General features: G+C 41.2%; 1 protein-coding gene and 1 long non-coding RNA gene across 9 annotated transcripts in view; one reads left to right on the forward strand and one right to left on the reverse strand.

Annotated features, from left to right (window-relative positions):
• ZMIZ1 (zinc finger MIZ-type containing 1) overlaps nucleotides 1-21,820 on the forward strand; it is a 558,395-nt gene that overhangs the window by 204,551 nt on the left and 332,024 nt on the right. The window contains exon 1 of one of the 7 annotated variants that reach the window (XM_058188356.1): nucleotides 1,820-1,839. The exons of the other annotated variants lie outside the window; for them this stretch is intronic. The gene's annotated coding sequence lies outside the window, so the exon portion shown is untranslated. Of the gene's footprint in view, nucleotides 1-1,819; nucleotides 1,840-21,820 lie in introns of those variants that run through there. 7 annotated transcript variants of the gene reach the window in all.
• Nucleotides 5,368-21,135, reverse strand: LOC131200939 (uncharacterized). 2 transcript variants are annotated; one of them, XR_009155741.1, is made up of 4 exons: nucleotides 19,987-21,135; nucleotides 16,614-16,670; nucleotides 9,570-9,637; nucleotides 5,368-5,895 (listed from the first exon to the last, which is right to left on the reverse strand). It is a non-coding gene; the product is annotated as an uncharacterized LOC131200939 (long non-coding RNA). The 2 variants fall into 2 exon arrangements; XR_009155740.1 differs by lacking the exon at nucleotides 19,987-21,135 and having other exon boundaries at nucleotides 16,614-17,586.

Raw genomic sequence — 21,820 nt, forward strand, 5'->3', positions numbered from 1 at the left:
CAAGAGATGATTGGCCCCTCCAATAAGGCTTAAAAGACCAGCAACGGCATTTGGGCTCTTTGCTGGAAAACAATGTTGATAGCTTTGTCTTGTTGCATTTGTTTCGTATCAGCGTCTTCTGAACTTTTGCCAAGAAAGGCCTTCAGTAGTTTGCCTAATTGGACCAAGGTTGGTTAGGGTTAGGGTTAAGACTGAGGAATTGTGTTGGGAAGAATTTGCTTTAATTTAGTTGGACTACGCTGAGAATGAAGTAATTCTCAGCTGTTGAAATAAAGTTCGTTTGTTTTTACATTGACTGAGTTTCCTACTACCTAGTTGGGCCTGGGTCACAACAGTCTGTCTCTTCTGTTGGAGAATACGTGGAGAACTGTTCTTCATCTTGATATGCCCATCCGCTCTTCCAAGGACAGTCCAGCAATATCCTTGATCCCTCCATTCTCTTCACCCAGTGTTGTTCCTCCTTCTTCTATTTATCTCAACTTTACCAAACTCAGCTCTTTTTTCTTTTAATATATGTTTTATTGATACATTTTTCTTTTATAAACCCAATATCTGAACAGCATGTAGTCTGGGCACCATTAATTTTAAATAAGTATACAACAATAACCATAATCATACTAGTTATCTTAATAAACCTAACAATATTAACAATATTAACAATATTAACCACAAAATAATAATACAGTTAGTTTATCCATATTACAAAATTTTCAATACACATTTTTGTCATCTTTTTAAATTCTGTTCAGTTCCTATTAATTAACGATTGATAAAATAAATCCCATGTTAAAAAGTATTCTGTTTCTTCTTTTTCTTTTATCTTAACTGTCAATCTATCCATCTCAGCACATGCTAATTTTTTTTATTACACTGTCATCTGTCAGGACCTTCATCATTTTTCCATTGTTGTGCAAACACTATTTTATTTTTAACTAGCTGGAAGCCCATGCTTCGCTACGAAACTATGTGATTGGGTGTGATAAATTGACACTTAAAACCTGAAAGTTAATGTAGAATGTGTAACTCTGTAGCATCTGAGCTGTTGATATAAGGCAACTGGCAGTTGGGACAGATTTCTTTTCAGGTGGGGAAGGGGCGTAGAATGTCTAACTCCTTAGCATCAGAGCGTGTGAATATAAGGCAACTGGCAGTTGGAACAGAGTTCATTTCAGGTGGGGAGGGGGAGTAGAAGGTCTAACTCCTTAACATCAGAGCATGTGAATATAATACTGTATATAAAATACTAATGCTGGTCATTTTGAAAAATCCTTTCTTAGCCAGCACCTAGAAACCAAGAGGAGCATACGTGCCAAATTTCAAGTTTGTAGGCTTTACCGTTCTGGAGATTTTATGATGAGTGAGTGGTATTTGGCTTTTATATAGATAAATAGATAGATTTTGCATATAGTAACAAACCCAGTTCTTTTTCTATGCCTTCATTGCTTTACCCATCTATGCATAAGACAAGGCTGGAGTCAAACAGTCTATCGCTGTTGCATATGCATTCCTCAAATCCATCTGAGTTGCTATTTACCCTTTTGGCTTGTAAGCGCATTCTGGCTTAACAGCCTTTCTCTGAGCTCTGACATGCCAATGGTGCGGACACGGAGGTGGCTGCCGAACCCTGTACATTGCTGCACGCGAGCTTGGCTCTTCTTGGGTATAAATACACGTTGTTATAAAAGGAAAATGACGGACAGCAGCATGATCCCTGGCGTGTTGAGATCCTCTTCCTGGAACTGCTCGCAATGACTCTCTCATCCCGAGATCATCTCTCTCTGGAGTGATTCTAAGGACACAGCAGTTCCCAGCCTGTTGTGGAAAACCACACTAAAGGAGGTACAGCTGAGTGCTTCCTTGGGTTCAGGGCAGGGGGGAGAGCTTGGTGCCCGTTGGTTGTCTTGACAATTTTTCTCATCCCTTTCACATCATCTGTAATGTGACTTCTCTCATTCCCTTCCGCAAAAGAAGGTTGTTCTTTCTGGGTGCACATTACTTTTACGCAGTAAAAAGGAGAGGCCGTAGTTTTTCATGTGATGCTTGCATGCTTAGAAGAAGCTTCAGCGAAATTTGAAATAGTCGGTTTGAGAAAAATAGTTTTCTTTAGCAAACTATCATTGCTGATTGAATGTATCTAGATTGCTTTGAATCCTTGGTAGTAAAAATAGTTTCTTTAGTTCAGCAAACTATCATTGCTGATTGAATATATCTAGATTACTTTGAATCCTTGATAGTAAACATGGTTTACCTTAGCAAGCTATCATTGCTGATTGAATATATCTAGATTGCATTGAATCCTTGATAGTAAACATAATTTCTTTAGTTCAGCAAACTATCATTGATTATTAAATATTTCCAGATTGCTTCCAATCCTTGATAGTAAACATAATTTGTTTATTTAACAAACTATCATTGTTGACTGAATATATCTAGATTGCTTTGAATCCTTGATAGTAAACATAGTTTCTTTAGTTCAGCAAACTATCATTGCTGATTGAATGTATCTAGATTGCTTTGAATCCTTAATAGTAAACATAGTTTCTTTAGTTCAGCAAGCTATCATTGCTGATTGAATATATCTAGATTGCATTGAATCCTTGATAGTAAACATAATTTCTTTAGTTCAGCAAACTATCATTGATTATTAAATATTTCCAGATTGCTTCCAATCCTTGATAGTAAACATAATTTGTTTATTTAACAAACTATCATTGTTGACTGAATATATCTAGATTGCTTTGAATCCTTGATAGTAAACATAGTTTCTTTAGTTCAGCAAACTATCATTGCTGATTGAATGTATCTAGATTGCTTTGAATCCTTAATAGTAAACATAGTTTCTTTAGTTCAGCAAGCTATCATTGCTGATTGAATATATCTAGATTGCTTTGAATCCTTGATAGTAAACATAGTTTCTTTAGTTCAGCAACCTATCATTGACTATTAAGTATTTCCAGATTGTTTCCAATCCTTGATAGTAAACATCGTTTGTTTATTTAGCAAACTATCATTGCTGATTGAATGTATCTAGATTGCTTTGAATCCTTGATAGTAAACATTGTTTAGTTTAGAGCACTGTCATTTGTGATTGAATATATCTACATTGCATTGAACCCTTGATATTGAACATAGTTTATTTAGTTTAGCAAATAATCATTGCTGATTGAGTATATCTAGATTGCATTGAATCCTTCATAGTAAACATAGTTATATGTAATCCAAAGAGTTGGGAACCACAATTTGACCATAAAGAGAACTGCAGAAGGTTTTCTGATGATGTTACAATGATGTCGTAAAGAACGGGGTTGAATTTTTGTGGAGAGTGCCTGCTAAGGTATGAACGAGAATGGAAAATGTCTGGGCTCCAATACCATTTTTTCCTAAAATCTTCTCCCGCTCCCAAATGTCAAAGTCTTGAAATAAGTGGTTTCAAAGGTTGGAATGGCACCATTTCTTTAAAAGGGAAATGGAGATTTCGGTAGAGGAGGAAGAACATTATAAGTGAAGGAAAGGCACTCCTGTTTAGAAATACAGGCATTTGAGGGCCTGCTTTGAGTCAAGAGAAATGGAACATAAGCAGGGATGAAATGCTCCCGGTTCGGACCAGATCGGCCAATCTGGTAGCGATGATGGCGAGTGGTTCGGAGAATTGGTAACAAAAATCCCTGCCCGCCCACCCATGCCCATCCAATCGCCCACTTGCCTGCTTGCCATTTCTTTTAAAAAATGCTTTTAAAAGGTAAAAAAAGGCTTTGACAATCACAGCTGAGCCGCGCGATCGTCAGAGCCTTTTTTTTTTACTTTTAAAAGCATTTTTTACAACCTATTCGGCCGAATACATTGTTAAAAAAAGGCTTTTAAAAGTAAAAAAAAAAGATCGCGCACCACAGCTGAACAACCCCCCCGGCGCTGTTTTACTTACCCCATGCCTCCTTTTGGCGTGCAGTGCGCATACGCGCATGGACCTCGTATTTGGTGCGTGGTGTGCACTGCACATGTGCACGCACAGCAGGCTTGCACAGCCAGAGAACCAGTAGTAAACCAGTTCAGATTTCACCATTGAACATAAGGGAGTGGAAACAACAACAAAGACATTATTGTGGAGCATGTGCTAATGGGCTGACAAGCCAGATTTCTTGGATAATCCTGTCCTGGAGCAAATTTCAGAAGCTAAGAGAGGAGAGACATCAATCAATCAGAATAGAGCTAGAAGGGGCCTTGGAGGCCTTCTAGTCCAACCCCCTGCTCAAGCAGGAGAACCTATATCATTCCAGACAAGTGGTTGTCTGGTTGTCCAAGTGGATGGTAAAATGAGGACCCAGATTGTTGACTCTGTAAACTGTTTAGAGAGGGCCTTAAAGCACAGTGAAGCAGTATATAAATCTAAGTGCTATTGCTATCTCTGCCATGATGGTGCAGTGGTTAGAATGCAGTATTGCAAGCTGACTCTGCCCACAGCCTGGAATTCAATCCTGACCGGCTCAAGGTTGACTCAGCCTTTCATCCTTCCGAGGTGGGTAAAATGAGGACCCAGATTGTTGGGGGCAAGAGGCTGATTCTGTAAACTGCTTAGAGAGGGCTGTAAAAGCATTGTGAAGTGATATATTTATTTATTTTATTTATTTATTATTTAGATTTTTATACCGCCCTTCTCCCAAAGGACTCAGGGCGGTGTACAGCCAGATTAAAACAGTACAATATACAAATTAAAACCACAGTTAAAAAACTTATTCTATAAATGACCGAAAATTAAAACCGTCAAATCTGACCCATAAATAAAATACCCCAGTTAAAATTATTAAAATTCAAAAAATTTAAAAAATTAAAAAAATTAAAAAAATTAAGCCAGTCCCGCTTGGATAAACAGGTACGTTTTCAATTCACGGCGAAAGGCCCGAAGGTCAGGTAATTGACGCAAACCAGGGGGAAGTTCGTTCCAGAGGGTAGGTGCTCCAACAGAGAAGGCCCTTCCCCTGGGGGCCGCCAGCCGACATTGCTTGGTGGACGGCACCTTAAGAAGACCTTCTCTGTGTGAGCGTACGGGTCGGTAACAGCAGGCGGTCCCGTAAGTACCCGGGCCAATATAAGTCTTAAGTGTGATTGCTGTGCTTAGGCAATTAATGCATTCATGCATTTTATACTGTGGCGACCAAAACTGGATGCAGTAGTCTTACCAAGGCATTATAGGGTGGTATAAGTGTTAACAGAATTTAAAGGGGATTTGATTTGGATCCCTTGTGGCAACATAAGGACTCTTAAGTTGACTCCACTCTTGACTCTTCCCCCAGGATCTTCCTCCTCTTCTATATATATGGAATCTTAATAAGCTCCACCCTCATGAATCACCATGTTTGTGAGACGGGCAGCCAAACAAACAAACAAACAAACAAACAAACAAACAAACAACTCTGAACTCTAGAAGTGCCTTGGTGTAGTTATGCTGTTCCAAGGTGGTGAGATATTTAATGGGCAGTAGAACGTTGGTTCCTGGCAAAGATAGACCCACCTTCTGATCAACTGTTCAACTAAAAATATGCTTAAATTGGAAGTTGATACTAGATTATAAATAAAAGTGCCTTTTTATAGCTCTTTTAGCGAATGCTTTTCCCCCACAGGTTAAAAAACAAAGGACCAAGTTAATTTGCCTAGTAATGTCAATTCTGCTTAAATCCAATCAAGCATTTTTTTTGTATGTTTTCTTCACATTAATTCCCATTTGATTTGTCACCTCTTGTTATGTGTTTAAAGATTTGCCGGATGATTTTTTTCCCCTCATCTGATTGGCTTCATCTGAAATTGAAGGTCCTCCTATGATGATGTATTAATTTCATCTTTGTTCAAGCTGGGATGACTTTAATAATGATGAATTGCATGGAGTTTGGAGCCTGTCAATTCCTAGGATGATAGTGAACAAGGAATAAAAAATAATGGAAAATAAAGATTAGATAGTGATCCTTCGTTCCTTCCTTCCTTGCCTCCTTCTCCATTTCCTTTCCTCCTACTCCATTTTTTTTCCTCCCTCCCTCCCTCTTTTCTTCTCTTCTCTTCACTTCTCTTCTCTTCTCCTCTCTTCTCTTCTTTCTTTCTTTCTTTCTTTCTTTTTCTTTCTTTCTTTCTTTCTTTCTTTCCTTCCTTCCTTCCTTCCTTCCTTCCTTCCTTCCCTCCTTCCTTCCTTCCTTCCTTCCTTCCCTGCCTCCTTCTCCATTTCCTTCCTTCCCTCCCTCTCCATTTCTTTTTTTCTCCCTCCCTCCCTCCCCCCCTTTTCTTTTCTTTTCTTTTCCTTCCTTCCTTTCTTTCTTTCTTCCTTCCTTCCTTCCTTCCTTCCTTCCTTCCTTCCTTTCTTTCTTTCTTCCTTTCTTTCTTTTTTTCCTCCCTCCCTCCCTTCTCTGCCTCCTTCTCCATTTCCTTCCTTCCTTCCTTCCCTCCCTCCTTTCTCTTTCTTTTTTCTTCCTTCCTTCCTTCCTTCCTTCCTTCCTTCCTTCCTTCCTTCCTCTTTCTTTCTGTCTTTCCTCCCTCCCTCCCTTCTCTGCCTCCTTCTCCATTTCCTTCCTTCCTTCCCTCCCTCTCCCTCCATTTTTTTTCTCCCTCCCTCCTTCCCTCCCTCCCATTTCTTTCTTTCTTTCTTTCTTTCTTTCTTTCTTTCTTTCTTTCTTTCTTTCTTTCTTTCTTTCTTTCTTTCTTTCTTTCTTTCCTTCCTCCCTCTCTCCCTCCCTCCCTCCCTCCCTTCCTTCCTTCCTTCCTTCCTCCCTTCCTGGGTTCTAAAAACCAAAAACAATGTGAATGTTATTATCCGTTGATGAACTACTTTTGAGCTCACTGGATATGTATGCACAGATAGTCCTCATCTTATGGCCACAATTGAGCCCAAAATTTTGGTTGCTAAGCAAGGCAGTTCTTAAATGAATCATGTGTTCATTAAGCAAATCTCGCTTGCCCCATTGTCAGAATCCAGCTAGGTGATTACAAATGGTGTGATCACATGACGCCAGGTTACTGCAACCATCATAAATACATGCCACTTTCCAAGTGCCCAAATTTTGATCGCCTGACCATGGGGTTGCTGCAAAGGTCATAAATCTGAAAACCAATCATATGTCACTTTTTTCAGTGCGGTTGTAACTTGGAATGGTCCCTAAATGAATGGTTGTAATATCTAGGTGTTTGTATCAGTGGTGGTATTGAACTGGTTCTGTACGGTTCGGGCGAACCAGTAGCGGCGGCTGTGGGAGGCTCTGCCCACCTGCCCAAACATCATCACATCCTGTTTCTGACGCTCTGCACATGCGCAGAAGGTCCTGCGCATGGATGGAGGTGGCGCATGCACACCCATTTGCGAACCGGTAGCGAAGACAAGTGAACACCACCCCTGGTTTGTATGTGTGTGTGAGAGAGCCTATGTTGTGCAACTTGCAAACAGTGGTGGGATTCAGCCAATTCGCACATATTCGGGAGAACCGGTTGTTAATTTTCTAAACAGTTTGGAGAACCGGTTGTTGGAAGAAATCTTATTTTCTTTTTTTCCCACTTTACAGGGCTAATCCTGTAAGGAAGGCAGGAAGGAAACATTCTGGTGGTGTTTCTAGTCTAATCTTTATTGCCCTGCTTACAGAACCTGCCTCTCTGGTTAACCTTTATTATACTGTAGCAGCTAAGGTGAAGCGCCCATCGACGTGAGTGATGTTGAGTTGGCCACGCCCACACAGTCACATGACCACTGAGCCAGCTGGTCATTAGGGCAGAGAACTGGTTGTTAAATTATTTGAATCCCACCACTGCTTTCAAATGGAAAAGACAGAAATGTACATACAGTATCTCATACCAATTACATCATGATGCAAACAACAGGGTATGTTTTATGTGCAATTGATGTGTGGACTTCATGGCACGTATTGGATCATGCCTCTTGTTCCTTGTCAATAGAAAGAATAGCAGTCCTTAGACTAACGTTTGATAAAGTTGGTTAATACATGCTAGCCATTAGCTGACTTAATCATAATCAGACCAAACGTGTTGACCAAACCTGTAATTACATTGTGCAGCTGATATTATATCGCCAATTGCTTAAAAAAAACCACATATTAAATATCTGAAGAATAATTCTTTCTATCATTTTTTTTTTGATCCGTAACTGGGATTAAGTGGGTTTCTCCGTAAACTAAAACGAATCCAACTTGGTCTTAAAAAGGAGGATCTTTCTCGCACAGCGTTAAATAAATGCTGTGCAACTTGAATTGTTGGGTCTTGTGGTATGGATTTTCCCTTTGGCTAATCTATTGGGGAGTAAAAAATCCAACTGTTGATATCTTTAGCCATCCAGATTGTGGTCCAAGGGATGCTCAGCTTTAGAAATCCTGGACTTTGAAGTCAGTTTAAGGTAGATGTAGCACCACGGATAGTTTAAGGTAGATGTAGATTGGTCTTTTTCTGCTTTGTATACTATATATGACATTGCTTTGATGAATAAAGCCATAAATAAATGCCTCTGTAACTAGAGACAGTGTCAAGCACAGGAAATTGGGAGTCAAGGCGGTTCAAATGAACACGGGTTTATTGCATGTTAAAACCAGGGGTAAAATGCTCCGGTTCGGACCGGATCGCCTGATCCAGTAGCGATGGCGGCAGGTGGTTCGGAGAACTGATAGCAAAAATCCTTCCCCCCCCAACCCCATGCCCAGCTGAGCCATGCAACCATCAAAGGTTTTTTTTTTTTTACTTTTAAAAGCATTTTTTCTTCGGCCGAAAAAATGCTTTTTAAAGTAAAAAAAAAAAACCTCTGATGATTGCGCGGCTCAGCTGGGATCGTCAGAGCCTTTTAAAAGCATTTTTTCTACAAACTCTTCGGCCAAAGAGGTTGGAGAAAAAATGCTTTTAAAATGCTCCTCTGGCGATCCCAGCTGAGTTGCCTGATCGTCAGAGGCTTTTGAAAGCATTTTTTTACAACCTCTTCCGCCGAAGAGGTTGTAGAAAAAATGCTTTTAAAAGTAAAAAAAAAAAGTTGGCCATGCCCACTCAGTTACATTAACCCCACCACCACCACCAAGACACACCCACAGAACCGGTAGTAACAAATTTCACATTTCACCACTGGTTAAAACGCTCTGCAAGAATCTGAATTACTAACAGTGGAAGCAAATAGTATATAAGAGTCAATGGAACTCAAGACAGGATGGACTTGGATCTCTTGTGGGTACGGAGGGACTTGAGACTGATGTCCTCCTACGTTTGACCCCTTCTACAGATTAAATCCATACATTGTACTGAGTCACAGTTTATTTAACCAGGCTGTTTGCTGGGTTCACACAAACCCTTAAGGCACCTTATGTGTAAATGTTGCCAGTATTACCATTTCTGGTATATATTGAAGTCAAGATCCTTACAGACTAAATTTAGTTTAATTTACAGATTTAGCTGGAGAGGCTAAAGGAAGAAACCTGCTCCTTCCAACAAAGCATTGGAGATAGTCACATCAAGTTTCAATTTCACTTGTATTTTAAAGATGGTTTGAAATATTTAGCATTAACCGGCATTCATTAATCCTAACTAGAAGGTAGCATTTGTGCCAGCCTTACCATTAGCTGTCAGTATAGCTGACATTCTTAACAAGAAGGTACCATCCCTGGGAGGCAAAAGTAATTACCTATTAAAGTAAAGATGGAGAGGAACAATTATTTACAATTCTCAGACCCCAAAACCACTTTTGCAAAATCAGCAAGAAAGGTGAAAGTTCTGAAAAAGAGGCCAGGCTCCTGCATTTATTATCAGGCAAATATTGAAACATTTCTCCTGTGGAACTTTTAAGTAAAGCTTCAGCTGCCATGCAAATAAATCTGCAACGTTTTACCAAAAGTTATTCTAACTGCTTCATGAAGGAACTGTGGGCTACTTGGTGGCCTTAACCAAAACCAGGCCAAAAAAGTGATATCTAAATCTCCCCTCGGTTATGATTAAGTCTCCTTAATCTGGGTTTCAGCCGGCTCTGACCAGTTCTGAAAAACCGGTAGTGGAAATTTTGAGTAGTTCGGAGAACCGGTAGTAAAAATTCTGACTGGCCTCACCCCCATCTATTCTCTGCCTCCCAAGTCCCAGCTGATTGAGAGGAAATGGGGATTTTGCAGTATCCGTCCCCCAGAGTAGAGTGGGAATGGAGATTTTACACTATCCTTCCGCTGCCACACCCACCAAGGCACACCCACCAAGCCACACCCACAGAACCGGTAGTAAAAAAATTTGAAACCCACCACTGGGATACATGTAAATGATACTTCCTTGCAGAGACCAGTGGTGGGATTCAAATAATTTAACAGCCGGTTCTCTGCCTTAATGACTGGCTGGGTGGGTGTGGTCATGGTGGGCGTGGCCAGGGCCACTCAGCCTCCTGCACCCCCCTGGGAGCAAAAATGGACTCGTGGGGAGGATGCATTCCCCCCCCCCCCCCGTTACCCATTTTGGGCCTAGAAGGTCTTTCTGCAGCCTCTTGGGAACGAAAATGGGCCACGGGGCGGGGCACACTGCCCCCCCACCCCCGGTGCTCCATTTTGGCCCTAGTAGGCTTCCCTGCAACCAGTTGAAAATTGAATCAGGAATGCCTCAAATTCAGGTAAAGTCCTAGAAGATGATGATAATTTACTGGAAATTGGTCCTGGTAACTGGCCCACATTGGATCCTGCAATATTATTCTGGGGCATGTAAATTCACCTTCATTCACGAGAATAAAACTTTGCTCAATCCTAGGAAACATAGCTATGGCAAATCTAGACAGCGTACTAAAAAGCAGAGATATCACCCTGCCAACAAAAGTGCGTATAGTCAAAGCTATGGTTTTCCCAGTTGCAATGTATGGCTGTGAAGGTTGGACCATAAGAAAGGCTGAGCGCCAAAGAATTGAGGCCTTTGAACTCTGGTGCTGGAGAAGACTCCTGCGAGTCCCTTGGACTGCAAGGCAATCAAACCGGCCAGTCCTAGAGGATCAACCCTGACTGCTTTTTAGAAGGCCAGATCCTGAAGATGAAACTGAAATACTTTGGCCACCTAATGAGAAGGAAGGACTCACTGGAGAAGAGCCTAATGCTGGGAATGATTGAGGGCAAAAGAAGAAGGGGACAGCGAAGAATGAGGTGGCTGGATGGAGTCACTGAAGCAGTCGGTGTGACCTTAAATGGACTCCCGAGGATGGTAGAAGATAGGAAGCCCGGAGGAACGTTGTCCATGGGGTTGCAATGGGTCGGACACGACTTCACAACTAACAACAACAAGGAAACATAGAAAACTTAATGGCCGAAAAAGAGCTAATGGTCCATCAAGTCTGCTTTTTGAGTTGTTTTTATTTTTTTGCTTCTTTTTGTTTCTTCCCCAATTTATTTATTTATTATCTTCCAACTATTAATTGTTTATTTTTTTATTGTTTGCTTTCATTTATTCATTTATTTATTTATAATTTTGTGGTGGTGGGGGGATAATAGACATGTTTCTACTCGGCTTCTTTTCTGACAACTTAGCCTTTTTCAAGTTGGGGATGGTCGCTCAAACAGAAGACAAGAAGTTCCCAAGTATATGAAGAGGATGTGGCTCTGCTGCTCCCTTGGATGTTGCACCCGAATGGCAACTGGTTGACATTTATGGATGAGGTGGATTTAAAAATAAATAAATAAATAAGAGGAACACATGCTGAGCTTAAGGAATGTAATGGATACCAAGGACGATGCTATTTAGAGAGCTGCACTGCACGTGTCACAAAATGCATTTAGCTGTTTGGTAGAGGGCTATTTTTGTCTGTCCTGAGTGGCAGTTTTCGGGGTGTGGGAGGATGGCTTTTATTCAGAAACTTGGGTGGGAGAGGACATATAAGGGGTATTCCTTTTCAGTTTACTGCAGCCATTAGCCAGCAAACAAACACGGCAACACACACACACACACACACACACACAAACACTGGTGAGAGAGAAGTCCCCTGAGAATGGGCTCCAGCACTTCAGTCATTCAGGGGTGGGCTTCAAAAATTTTAGCAAGGGGTTCTCTATCCGTTTGCTGGGTGGGTGTGGAAATGGTGAGCGTGGCCTAGTCGCTTTCTGCACTACAGCAAAGAGGGGGGGCATTTTTGCTCTCCCCGGGCTCCAGAGGTTTTCCTTGAGCCTCCGGGAGGGCGAAAACGGCCACTCCAGGCTCCGGAGGCCCTCTGGAGGCCAGAAATGGACCCATTTCCAGACTTCCTGAACTTCCGGTAGGCTCATTTTTCGCGTGTCCTGCACTTACCTGAATGCAAAACAGCCTGTATGGGGACTCCTGGGAAGGGCAGGGCGGGGCAGACGGAGCCAGCCAGGAGTGGGATTTGGGGGTTTATCCTCCAGCTCCCTAATCATCCTTGTTGCTCTTCTCTGCACGCGAATCTCAGTATCTTTTTTATATCGTGGTGATACTCAAAACTGGACGTGCTATTCATGATCCATCCTACCAAGTCAATCCATCGAGTCTCTTTAAAAAATTTTTTTTAATTTTTTTAAAAATGCAGTCTAGTGAAAAGAAGGATCAGGGGTGACATGATAGCAATATCCAGCATTTGAGGGGCTGCCACAAAGATAAGAGGGAAGTGCAACTTATTTTCCAAAGCACCAGAAAACAAAACAAGAAGCAACAGATGGAAACTAACCAAGGAGAGAAGCAACCTGGAACTTAGAGAAATTTCCTAACAGTGAGAACAATTAACCAGCAGAATGGCTTACTTCCAGGAGTTGTGGGTGCTGCATCACTGGAGTCTTGTAAAAAGAGACTAGACTGCCAATTATCTATATAGGGTTGGATTAGAAGACCTTCAAGGTCCCTTCCATCTCTTATGGTATTCTGTGTTCTATGTCTTTTTTGCCATGTGTTTTCTCTTTTTCTATGTAATCAGAATAGTTGGGGTACTCTTTCTCAGAAATATCACTCACTCGAGTAACAAATTACTTGCTCGTAAATCAAACTGTTTACTGGTTTAGATTTGAATTGTTTAACTCGGTTTGTTTGCAAACATTTGGTTACCCGACTAGGTAACGTCAGTGAATCACACTGATGATGTAAGATATTCGGGTATTGAAATGTCTGCAAACCAACAAGAAGGCCCAGAGAAGACCAAGAACCTCCACAGTTCTGTCCCGAGCCACAGATATTCTCTCTTCTGTTGAAACAGCCAAATATTGGGGTTTGCAACAGGTTTTGACTTCAAAGCATTTGAGTGGAAACCAGGTCTTTCAGTGGGAAATGGGGATATTCAGTCCCTTTTGATCTTCAAACACTTTCCAACCTGATCAAAACAGACCATCTCGCTCCTCAACGGAGGCAGTTCATCGCTGGAACAGTCTGAATTAGAAACATATTGTACAGCGCTGGTTAATTTAATTAAAAATGAAATGAAATCAGATTTGGCCTTCCATGTGACCCTGCTCCTTGCTTTTGGTCTGTAGCTCTTCGCCCATTGTTCCAGAAGTTAAGCAGCATGTGGAAAAAGACATATGTTTCTGATAGTGTCTGTTCTGTTGGTCTGATCGGAAAGATCAGTGGAGCAATCGCTGCGGTAATGGTATAGAAGCCAGATATTTATCTTGTTTAAAAAAAAAATCCATCTTCTTGAGAAGTTAGTAAAAGTTGAATAGCATTCTAGTAAAGATTATTAATCATCTGGGGTTCATTGTTAAGGTTTATTTCCTTCCCCCAGATAAATATATATATATATAAATGCTATGTATATAAAAAAACTACCTTATAATGTCTTAGGTTAGACCCGGGGAGGGCTGCTGGGGGTTTGCAGGGGTTCGGTATAATCTCTAGTTAAGATTCTGTGCAGTTTGGAGACCCCCCCCAAATCCCACTCGCGGCTGGCTCTCCATTCCCTCCCCACTTCTGGGGGAAGGATATTGCAAAATCTCCATTCCCTCCCCACTTCTGGGGGAAAGATACTGCAACATCTCCATTCCAACCCCACTCCAGGGGAAGGATACTGCAAAATCTCCATTCCTACCACACTCCAGGGGAAGGATACTGCAAAATCTCCATTCCTACCGCACTCCAGGGGGAGGATATTGCAAAATCTCCATTCCCACCCCACTCTGGGGCTAGCCAGAGGTGGTATTTGCCGGTTCTCGGAACTACTCAAAATTTCCACTATCGATTCTCCAGAACCTGTCAGAACCTGCTGGATTTCACCCCTGGTTACAATACTATTGATTTGGGATGATGGAGAGGTAGTCTCCCTTTGCTGGAAATTATAATCCAAACCACATTTGGAGAGCAGAAGGAAGTGGGACCCCAGGTCAGAAAAAGACTATAAATAAATTTCATCCCAATGTTCTTTGTCCCTAAGATTTCCTTCTAGCGAGATGCTCTCTTTTGTAACATCTTCAAAACAGTCTAATAGCCTTTAATATTAATTGGAGCTGAGAGCAGCGTGATTCATTAGTTAATTTTTTTTTTCCAGAAAGCAGAAATCCCTAATCAGATTTAATCTGATCCCTCAATGCCGCATATGCTGTTAGTGCTAAATCAAATAACAATAGCAGCCATGGTTTGAATGGAAAGCATTGCCTGATCTGTAAAAGACAGCTCGGGCCTGGATATTTCTTGACTTTAAGGGGGGGCGGGAATAATCTATGTATGGTAGGCCACATTTTTTTTAAAAAAAAAAATCATAATGGAGGTACTCCATTCCCATTGTTTTTCTCATCATCCAGCCTGAAATAATGAAGAAATTGTCTGTGTAATTAAACTCTTAGGACATAAATCAGTTGAACTTATTCACTGTGAACCTTTAGACATTTTCTGGGCGGCTGTTCAGTTTGAATATGCTATTCCCATTTTAACATTTAAAACACTCCCTACCTTAAATGGACAATTATTCCTGAACAAGATACTCCTTTTGGCATTCCCTCCAAAGTTCAGTTGAAAAATACCTCCTTTTCAGTATTAAGTTTCAACAGCCTGTTTCCATATGGGTTCAATTACAACCTATCCTTTGGCCCATTCTGACTGATAAAGTACCTACTTTCTCATGCTTAATTTGAAATCTTTCGCCAACCATGCCTTCCCACTCCTTGCTTTTCATATTTTGAAATGGCATCCACCCTTTCAGAGAAAGTTATGGATAACAGAAAAGAATTGTAGGAGATGACCCGTGCGCTCGCACAGAGAGGGACTTCTCAGGGTGCCGTCCGCCAAGCAATGTCGGCTGGTGGCCCCCAGGGGAAGGGCCTTCTCTGTGGGGGCTCCCACCCTCTGAAATGAACTTCCCCCTGGACTTCATCAACTGCCTGACCTTCGGACCTTCCGCCACGAGCTGAAGACTTATCTGTTTATTCGCGCAGGACTGGCATAGGAATTTTAAATAGCTTTTAATATTTGATATAAATTTTATGTTTTTTTTTTACGGTTTTAAATGTTTTAATCTGGCCTTATATCTAATAAGTTTTTTAACTATTGTTTTAATTGTATATTATTGCTGTTTTATCTTGGCTGTGAACCGCCCTGAGTCCTTCGGGAGAAGGGCGGTATAAAAATCCAATAAATAATAATAATAATAATAATAATAATAATAATAATAATAATAATAATAATAATAATAATAATAACCATGCTGAACCTGAGGGAGGGATCAAATGTGTCATCAGTCTCGACTCCCTTCGTGCACACAAGAGATCTAAGTCCAACCATCCTTGAATTCCATTGATTCTTATCCTCTGTCAACTCGCTTTGACCTTTAGTAGTTCAGATTCTTGTAGAGAGCTTTAGCGTACAATAAATCTATCTATCTATCTATCTGTATCTGTGTATCTATCTCTGTCTGTCTGTCTGTCTGTCTGTCTGTCTGTCTGTCTGTCTGTCTGTCTGTCTATCTATCTATCTATCTATCTATCTATCTATCTATCTATCTATCTATCTATCTATCTATCTATCTATCTATCTATATCTGAACTTCCTGGACTGCTGATTTCCTGCACTTGACATGAATAACAGTTGGAAGGGACCTTGGAAGATCTTCTAGTCCAACCTCTTGCTAAAGCAGGAAACCCTATACTATTTCAGACAAATGGTTGTCCAGTCTCTTCGTAAAATCCTCCAGTGATATAGCCCACAACTTCTGAAGGCAAGCTGTTCCACTGCTTAATAGTTCTCGCTGTCAGGAAATTCCTCCTAATTTCTAGGTTGTTTCTCCCCTTGATTAGTTTCCATCCATCCTCCTTGTCCCGCCTTCATGTGCTTTGGAGAATAGGTTGACCCAATCTTCTTTGTGGCAGCCCCTCAAATACTGGAAAACTGCCATCAGGTCACCCCTAGTCCTCCTTTTTATTAGATTAGACATACCCAGTTCCTGCAACTGTTCTTCATATGTTTTAGCCTCCAGTCCTCTAATCATCTTTGTTGCTTTGTTACCAAGGTCCGAACATAGAACATAAGCTCTTCACTTACAATCCCTTGTCTAGCAACATCAGTTTTGTTTCTAAGAGCTCAAAACCAACTTCTTCTGCTTCACCGGTGCTGGTATACATCCCACATGTACTTCAAAACCCTGGATGAATGCATGAAATCCACCTTTAATATTTGTAGCCCGTACAATAGACTTCAAACATATCCCAGAGGATTATACATACCCCACATGATTTGAATCCTCCAAGGATTGGGCCTGTGTCCTTCTCCCGAAAAAGGAACTTTAATGATCACAGAGGGAAAAAGATAAAGGGGAGGGGGAAACCTCATTGGGTAGAAAACATATTGATTAAAGGAGCTAACTGTCCATGGAGGGATTGCAGTATGCTCCAGATGTTCAAACATCATCTTTGCGCATGTGTATCTTTGAATTTTGGAGGTTCTTTGGATGCTTGTACTCTAGAAATATCTCATTCCAAACTTATATCCTGTCCTTGCTGATCTGGGGCAAGCAAGCAAGAAGTAAGGGAATTTTAGCAAATTCAGCAAATTAATGTGTTGGAATCATAGCTGCGGTGTGAAAATTGTAGCCCTATTCAAAGGTCTTTTAACATACAGTAGCGGCCAAAGTTGTGGAAACCTTTTGGGAAAAGTGTATTTTTGAGGTTTGATGGCTAATAACACCACTTTTTTTGGGGTGGGGGGTGAGTTTCAAGATAATTATATTTCCCTGCTGGAATGGCCTAGGAATAGCCCAGACCAATTGAAAATCTACGGAGCTGACAAAAGAAACTTGTTAGTCAGAAGCGACCCAGCAATAAAACCCAGTTCATAGAAGCCATCATTCAGTCTTGGTTATAACATTATAACAGCTGCAGAATTAAAAGACTTGGTTCACTCCATGGTAAGACGTTGTAAGACTGTCATTCATGCTAAAGATTACCCAACAAAAGGTTCTCGTCTGGATTATTGCAATGCTCTCTACATGGAGCTACCCCTGAAGTGCACTCAGAGGCTTCAGTTAGTCCAGAATGCAGCTGCGCGGGTGATTGAGGGAGCCACACGTTGCTCCCGGGTAGCACTGTTCCTGCGCAGTCTGCACTGGCTACCTGTGGTCTTTCGGTTGCGCTTCAAGGTATTGGTTACCACCTTTAAAGTGCTCCATGGCTTAGGGCCCGGGTACTTACGGGACTGCCTGCTGTTACCTTATGCCTCCCACCGACCCGTACGCTCACACAGAGAGGGTCTTCTCAGGGTGCCGTCCGCCAAGCAATGTCGGCTGGCGGCCCCCAGGGGAAGGGCCTTCTCTGTAGGAGCACCTACCCTCTGGAATGAACTTCCCCCTGGTTTGCGTCAATTGCCTGACCTTCGGACCTTTCGCCGTGAATTGAAAACGTACTTGTTTATTCAAGCGGGACTGGCTTAACTTTTTAACTTTTTAACTTTTTTGAATTTTAATAATTTTAACTGGGGTATTTTATTTTTGGGGTCAAATTTGACGGTTTTAATTTTCGGCCAATTATATAATATGTTATTTTAACTGTTGTCTTAATTTGTATATTGCACTGTTTTAATCTGGCTGTACACCGCCCTGAGTCCTTCGGGAGAAGGGCGGTATAAAAATCTAAATAATAAATAAATAAATAAACTAAGTAGTAACTGACATGGTGACAATTGTTGTATATCTCGTTTTTTCTACGTGTTTCACTTTTCTTCTTTATACTGTAACTGCTCTTCTAATAGCAAATCCTTCCTAAAAGTTATTGCATTACATTCTTGATTCAATTATCTTTCCATTGATATATAATTTTATGGTACTATTCCCAAAAAAAAAGAAAAGTGGTGTTATTAGCTAGTTGTGGAAAAGACACTTTTCCCAGAAGTGTATTTTCCCAATTTTGGTGACTACTGTACACTGATTCACTCCGACACTTGGATGTGCCCAGGTAGCACCCGATTTATGACCACAGTTGAGCCCGAAATTTATGTTGCTAAGCTAAGCAAGAACAGTTGTTAACTTGAGTTTTGTCCCGTGTTACGACCTTTCTTGCCGCCGTTGTTAAGTCAATCACTGCAGACTTTTAAGTTAGCCGTCATGGTTGTTAAGTGAATCTGGCTTCCCCATTGACTTTGTCAGAAGGTCCCAAAAGGACACTGCATCCGTCATAAATATGAACCGGTTGCCAAGCATCTGAATTTTGATCATCTGTCCATGAGGATGCTTCAACGATTGTAAGTGCAAAAATGGTCATAATGTCACTTTTTTCATTGGCGTTATAACTTCAAGCGGACACTAAATGAACTGTTGGGCCTCTGTGGCTCAGGCTGCTAATGCAGTCTGTTATTAACAGCAGCAGCCTGCAATTATTGCAGGTTCAAGTCCCACCAGGCCCAAGGTTGACTCAGCCTTCCATCCTTTATAAGGGAGGTAAAATGAGGACCCAGATTGTTGGGGGCAATAAGTTGACTTTGTATATAATATACAAATGGATGAGACTATTGCTTAACACAATGTAAGCCGCCCTGAGTTTTCGGAGAAGGGCGGGATATAAATGTAAATAATAAATAATAATAAAACTGTTGTAAGTTTCATATACCACTACCTGTATATGAAAACATACTTAACCCGTAAAACCAACAGCTCAATTAAGCTTCCAAACCCTCTGTTATCGATCTATTTATTGTATTTCACTCTCAGGAAGTCCACCACGGCTTCTGATCTACCATAGGTTTTTTTTTTAATTTTTTTAATTTTTTATTTGCATTTATATCCCGCCCTTCTCCGAAGACTCAGGGCGGCTTACACTATGTCAAGCAATAGTCTTCATCCATTTGTATATTATAAGTTGACAAAGTCAACTTATTGCCCCCAACAATCTGGGTCCTCATTTTACCTACCTTATAAAGGATGGAAGGCTGAGTCAACCTTGGGCCTGGTGGGACTTGAACCTGCAGTAATTGCAAGCAGCTGCTGTTAATAACAGACTGCATTAGTCTGCTGAGCCACCAGAGGCCCCTGAGGTTACCACAATGGTTGTCTTGCTGGTCCATCCAGGATCAAATAATCCTCGATTGATTCTTAATACCTAGGCTTTTTTTCTTAAGATAGAAATGTGTGATTTTTCCAGTGAAATAAAATGAGGTTGCATTTAGTTCCTGGTAACTTCATGGACAAACTCATGGAGTTTCCTTGAAGCAGTGGGGCACTTCTTAACATAACATAACATAATAACAGAGTTGGAAGGGACCTTGGAGGTCTTCTAGTCCAACCCCTTGCCCAGGCAGGACAATCTACATCATCTCAGACAGATGGTTATCCAACATTTTCTTAAAAATTTCCAGTGTTGGAGCATTCACATTTCAAGTGTTGGAGCAGGCAAGTCGTTCCACTTATTAGTTGTTCTAACTGTCAGGAAGTTTCTCCTTAGTTCTAAGTTGCTTCTCTCTCCTTGATTAGTTTCCACCCATTGCTTCTTGTCCTGCCTTCGGGTGCTTTGGAGAATAGTTTGACTCCCTCTTCTTTGCGGCAACCCCTGAGATATTGGAACACTGCTATCATGTCTCCCCTAGTCCGTCTTTTCATTAAACTAGACCTACCCGGTTCCTGCAACCATTCTTCATGTGTTTTAGCCTCCAGTCCCTTGATCATCTTGGTTGACAAAGTCTGGCCATAAGTGTAAAAAATGGATATAAATCATTTTCAGCGCTGTTGTAACTTCAAATGGTCATTAAACGAACTGTTGCAAGTCAAGGACTACCCCTAAAATCTTTTGTTTATCATCTGAATGCATAATAAGCCCAATCGGACTTTTGAGTGCATGTGCTAAAATAAGCCCCCCCTCCCCGAAAATAAGCCCTCCCCGAAAGTATTTAACTGCATGCACAGCTGGTTCCCGCTATTTAATAATAATAATAATATCAGAATTGGAAGGGACCTTGGAGGTCTTCTAGTCCAACCCCCTGCCCAGGCAGGAAACCCTACACCATTTGAGTCAAATGGCTATCCAACATTTTCTTAAAAATTTCCAGTGTTGGAGCATTTGCAACTTCTGCAGGCAAGTTGTTCCACTGATTAATTGTTCTAACTGTCAGGAAATTTCTCCTTAGTTCTAGGTTGCTTCTCTCCTTGATTAGTTTCCACCCATTGCTTCTTGTTCTACCCTCAGGTGCTCTGTGGCAACCCCTGAGATATTGGAACACTGCTATCATGTCTCCCCTAGTCCTTCTTTTCATTAACTAGGCATACCCAGTTCCTGCAACCGTTCTTCATATGTTTTAGCCTCCAGTCCCCTAATCATCTTCGTTGCTCTTCTCTGCACTCTTTCTAGAGTCTCAACATCCTTTTTACATTGTGGTGACCAAAACTGAATGCAATATTCCAAGTATGGCCTTACCAAGGCATTATAAAGTGGTATTAACACTTCACGTGATCTTGATTCTATCCCACTGTTTATGCAGCCCATTTCCTCTGGTTAGGGTTAGGGTGACAGCTGGAAATCAGGTAAGATGGCAAGAGCAGCCCCGTCTTGCTCCATGTGCCCCGAAATAATAAGACCTCCCCGAAAATAAGGCCAAGTGCTTATTTCAGGGTTCAAAAAAAATATATAAGACAGGGTCTTATTTTTAGAGAAACATAGTAGCGTGCAATGCAATGGCCATTAGAGTACAATTCTTCCATCGGTATAAATAAAGACTGTATTGCGGACAAAACCAGTCAACTTCTAATCAAAGGTAAGTGCTTTGAACTCCTCCTTTCCAAAATAAATATAGTTTTTTTTCCTTTCCCCCCCCCCTCATTTTGCAAGCTTCTCTTCAACACACTGCATCCAATAATAAGTGTGGCGATGCAGAAGTGGCATTCCCCTTCTGATTATTATTATTTTGTTTAATCCAAGAGGTGAGAATGTGTCTGTACGATAAAAGTGAAAGATCGCAGCTCAGCCAGCTGAATAATTGCAGTGGGAGCACTCACAAATTAGCGCAAAGTGGGATCCGGTGCTGTAAATGTTGAGTTTTACAATTTGCGTCTGCTATGTAAATGGGGGCTGATGTTAATAACTGGCAGATATTTATGAGAACATAACAGGGATCACTTTGCATTTCCAAGTTAAAGGTCTGCTAACGTGAAATTAAATAAGAGAGATCAAAATGATTTTTTTAAAAACTAGTATAACAGTTGTTAACTGGAAGCAGTGGTTGTAATTATTCTAGCTTGCTATAAGGAAAGTGCCACATAAAATTGAATAAAAGGTCACGTTGTCACAGCTCCAACCGAAGAGAATGTACAGCCGTGATGGTGAACCTACGGCACACGGAGCCATATTGGTAGGTATGCGAATGTTGCCCTACCATAGCTGCAGTGTGCCTGCACACACCGGCCAGCGGATTTTCGGGCCTTCTGGGCCCAAACAGGCTGTTTCCGGCCTCCAGA

Source organism: Ahaetulla prasina, chromosome 6 (assembly GCF_028640845.1).
Source record: "Ahaetulla prasina isolate Xishuangbanna chromosome 6, ASM2864084v1, whole genome shotgun sequence".
Lineage (NCBI taxonomy): Eukaryota > Metazoa > Chordata > Lepidosauria > Squamata > Colubridae > Ahaetulla > Ahaetulla prasina.